The following is a 4,616-nucleotide window of genomic DNA, read 5'->3' as shown; positions in this document are numbered from 1 at the left end:
CCTCCCCCGCCGCTGACCCGGAAGCAGCTGGCTCCTTCCGGCTTCCAGCCCCGTCATCTTCCTTCTGCTTCGTGGGCTGCGGCTCACTAGCTCTGCTTTCCTGACAGCTGAGCCTGTTCTTGCGGGGGAGTCTGCGGGAATGGTTACACTGACGACGACGACGACTCCGTAGGTTAGATACGTGTCATACACATACCAGGGACAAGTCTCCCATCCGCAGTTTTGCACTGACGTCCAAGACAGCAGTAAGAGAGATCCGAATCCCGGCTCTGCTGGAAGCAAGACTTCCTCAGTCACCACGGTGTCGTCCTTGCAGGGCCATTTCACAAAATGGACTTAGGGGCCCTGAAACTCGAACACCTCAGTCCCGTAATGTACCATGCCACCATGTGCTGTTGTCGCTTTACCGACGCATTGTGTGTTTCTAAGTGGGGGGAGGCCCAGCTGGCATCCTTTGAGGGATTGGATTTGGACCAGGGGTCTCCAGTTGCTAATTCGTGCCATAAAGAAGCCTTTGGGTATTTCCTCTAAAATCCATTTTGCAAGCAAAGCTATCAAACATCTTCAAACAGTAGCACCTCAGAGACCAGCAAGATTTTCAAGGTATAAGCTTTCCAGAGTCAAAGCTGAGGTATCTGAGGAAGGGAGCTTTGACTCTCCAAAGCTTATACCTGGAAAATCTTGTTGGTCTCTAAGGTGCTATTGGGTTCGAATCTAACTGTTCCATTGCAGATCAACACAGCTATCCTCTGCAATAAATCTCCAATGGTAAACCCCCTCAGAGAGAGAGAGAGAAGCTCCTATGGAGGGCTGTAGTGTTGTACAGAGGGGCAAGCATTCCTCTCGTAGGTTCCTGAAGAAACAATCCAAAATAAAGTTTGCTGAACAGCCATCTTGCCACTCCAATTGTGACTGTGCATTGGCTTCAAGCCAGGCAGCCTTAAAAATGGGGGAAACTCCATAAACCAGCATTAGGCATCTTCCTTACTTTAAGTTCCCCAAATTCTCACAAGCCTATCTTTGAAAATGAGGCCTGTGCTTTGTCAGACACAATGGGAAAAAGCTGAGCCCCACCAGCCCTGCCATCTCATGGGCTCCCCTCTGTCCCCTTGGCAGAGAACTATCCCTGTGCACTGAGTAAAGTGGTCTCACACGCAGGGGTGGGAAATGGTCAGTGAAATCAGTAAAAGTCAGTTTTTTCATCTTGGTCAGTAGTTTGTCAGTTTTTAAAAAAAATGGTCAGTAAGTCAGTATTTCTTTGATTTTTGCGAATGCAGTTTGTGTTTTTCTGTTTTCATTACTGCATTTTTGGGGAAACATGATGACTTCCCAGTCAGAAGACAGATTGTTCTAAGTTTAGTTATGAAGTACTTTAAGGACTTTGTTCCTAAGAGTAAAAGTGATTTGGTGAAATTTTCCACAAAGTATGTTGTTCAGTCACACAGTCGAGTCCGACTCTTCGCGACCCCATGGACCGAGCACCGGATGACACTAGGTCCATCGCCTGAGTGGAGGCCACATCGTCCGCATGGACATTGAAATCACAAAGGACAATCGGTCTAGGGTGTTCCAATGCCCAGCCCGACACGGCCTCCACCAGGGACGGCAGGCTGCTGGCCAGTTCTTTTTTCATTAAAAAACCAGAGATAAAGTAGAAGCAAAGACAAGTCTTACCTTACAGTAATTATGTTTTGTTGTCATAATTATTACTTTATGTTTGGTTTTAATATGTTTTTGTTGTTTTGCTGTTTTATTATCTGCAGTATGTGATTATTTTTAAAGGGAATCTTTTTTGCCTTAAATTTTGTACAATAATTAAAACATTGTCCTCTATTCTTAAAAAAATTCAATAAAAAGGTGTGCAATCCTTTTATCTGGGTCACCTCTAACTATGGGGCTGGCTATGGGGATGGTGGAGGCTTTTAATGAAGTCCTAGTTTTACATTTAAAACGCTAGCTTATCAGTAGGCTGACATTAAATTCCCCAGAGAAATAACTACAACTCCTATGAGGCAGTGCAAGAATAGAGACAGTAATGTATAGTGGTCAGTATCAGCCTGACCTGACCCTTCCCTTAGTATTGCCAACCTCCAGCTGGCACCTGGAGATCTCCAAGATCAGTTCTCCTGGAGAAAATGGCTGCTTTGGGAAGTGGACTCTATGGCATTATACCCTGTTGAGGTCCCTCTCTACCCAAACGCTGCCCTCCCCAGGCTCTACCCTTCAAATTTACAGGTATTTCCCAACCCAGAGTTGGCAACCCTGTAACTGGCTGTGGAACCACTTTCCAGACTCTTGAAACCTAGAAAACATGGCATGCAGCTCTCCTCCCATACTACTCACTTGGAGCAGCAAAATGACTTGAGACAGCCCTGCCTTATGGCTAAACAGAAGGAAACAAACATGGCCCCCCTCCCTCTATTCCCCCCCTTCCTTCTGCTGCCCCACCAGCCACAGCCAGGACACTCACCTGGAGCCTCTTTCTAGAGCTCGTTGTATTTCTTCCCACAAGGGGCCTTACTCTAAGTAATAATATAAAATACGTAACCAAGTTGATACAGCAGGTATGCAGACCAATTGGGCAATCCCCCTAAATACTAATATATATATATTTTCAATCCACTCAGTTGCAGCTGGGAAGAGTTCAAAGAGCTCCATCACATCACCGTGGAAAGCATGACACTCACATTCCTGTGACAGATGGAAAATAGTTTCCTCAGTAAGGTGGGCCTATCCCCTTTCTGGTGCTCTACCATATTACTTTTTCTGCCTGACCTCACCGCAAATGTGTAGAGCTTATCTGTTGGCCCGTCTTAATGTTCTCCCCTCTGCTATTCTTGAGGGGAGATATAAGCAAATTCCTTATTCAGTCAGATTCTGTGGATGTCATAGAAGAGAAATAGAAACTGTTGAGCACATACTCTTACACTGTAAATTGTTAAATGACATTCGAGTGGAATTTATAGAAGCCCCCCTTAGGTTGGTAGCAGGCCAATCAGATAGAATCAAGGTACAATTTCTCCTTGCTTCACGAGATCCGGAGATCATTGAACTGACCGCTAAGTTTCTCCATGGTTTTATAAAACGGAAGAGTGACCCTGACCATATTAATGATTCTTAATTTATAAGTCTAAAAACTTAAGTTTAAAAGCTTAGAATGCCAATTTATTTTATGATTCAGGCATCTTTTGTATGGTCAAATCTAGCTTGTGACAACTTGAGTTAGGCCTGACATAGCCACGACTATCTATTTTATAATTTCTTTTGGATTGTATTATTGGTAAATGCTTCTAATATTGCATGCCAATAAAAGGTATTTGAAATTTGGCGAGCTGCACCACAATCACATTTGGGTCCTGGTATTTTGCTCCATTTAAACAACCGGTCTGCGCAACTACCAAAGACTGTTCATATTCTGTTAGTCGTCTTTCATACTTTACATGGCAAGTCAAATCCTGTGGGCCTCTTGTTGGTGCTTATTAGGTTATGGATATTGGATAGAACTGATTGCATCCATGTTCACAACCATTCATTCCCTAGATCAAAATTTTGTGATTGCACAGTTTGCAGATCTTATTACTGGGTGTCAGGATCTTAGTCTGGATAGGCCCACATCAGCCATATCTTTGCAGATGGCCAACTCTCTGTTTTCAGTTATCTTTCTATATGCACAAAAAAGAGCATCTTGTCTTCGGAGATGTGGGGGAGTGATGTGGCACAATACGGGTAGCCAATAGGTTGGAGTGGGTTTAATACATCCACTGATGGTTCTCATTGTATTGAGTTGGACATCAAGTTTGTGGACATGGGAGGCTGTTAAGCCACACTGAAGCACCATATTCCACAGTACTATACACCAACCCCAAAGCTGAGCATCTAAGGCTGCGGTCACACGCAACATTAGCCACGCAAGAGATACGGAAGACAAGCGGAGTTTCCGGTCGCGATCTCACCAGCACATCTGGGAAGCGTAGTGCTTCCGTGGCACAACTGAGGCTTCCTGCCGAAAAAGCGCAGCAAAAAACTAGTACCTTGGAGGTACTAGTTTCCAGAAACTGCGGGGCAAGGGCGGGCGTCTGATCGCGTTTCCGGTGGTATCCGGCGCCCGCCCATGTCCCCTTGCGGAAAAGGGTTTTTTTTCCCCCACGTCTCCGTGGATGCGCACACGCACCCAACGGAGCATGCGCATTCGTAGTGTACACAAAAAAAGAAAACCAGTTCGCCGCGCCGCGCGCGTCCTCATTGCGCGCAGGCGTGTGTTGTGATCGGCACCTCTCCCTTGCCATGGAACCTCCACAGTACCTCCACAGAACCTCCACAGTAGGTCTGATCGCTTTACTGCATGTTAGTTTGCCCCGGGGCAAACAGCCACACTTCTCCTCTGCAGTTTCCTGCCCGTGTGGCAGGGGCCTAAGTGTTGCACCGCAAGTTATACCAGATAATTTTTGGAGAATATTGTTTTGTGGATGTATTTTTGCCGCTACATTGGTAAGATGGTGTTTATAGCTCAAAGTCCTGTCCAGGGTAATGCCAAGGTGCTTAGGTGTATGGTTATGTGTAAGTTGGGTGCCATTAAAGTAGACATTCAATTAATGGCAAGATTGTTGTTGAGATGG

The sequence above is a fragment of the Gekko japonicus genome, unplaced genomic scaffold, assembly GCF_001447785.1.
Source record: "Gekko japonicus isolate JY-2015 unplaced genomic scaffold, Gekko_japonicus_V1.1 scaffold211, whole genome shotgun sequence".
Taxonomy (NCBI): domain Eukaryota; kingdom Metazoa; phylum Chordata; class Lepidosauria; order Squamata; family Gekkonidae; genus Gekko; species Gekko japonicus.
Note: the sequence above shows the minus strand (reverse complement) of the source record.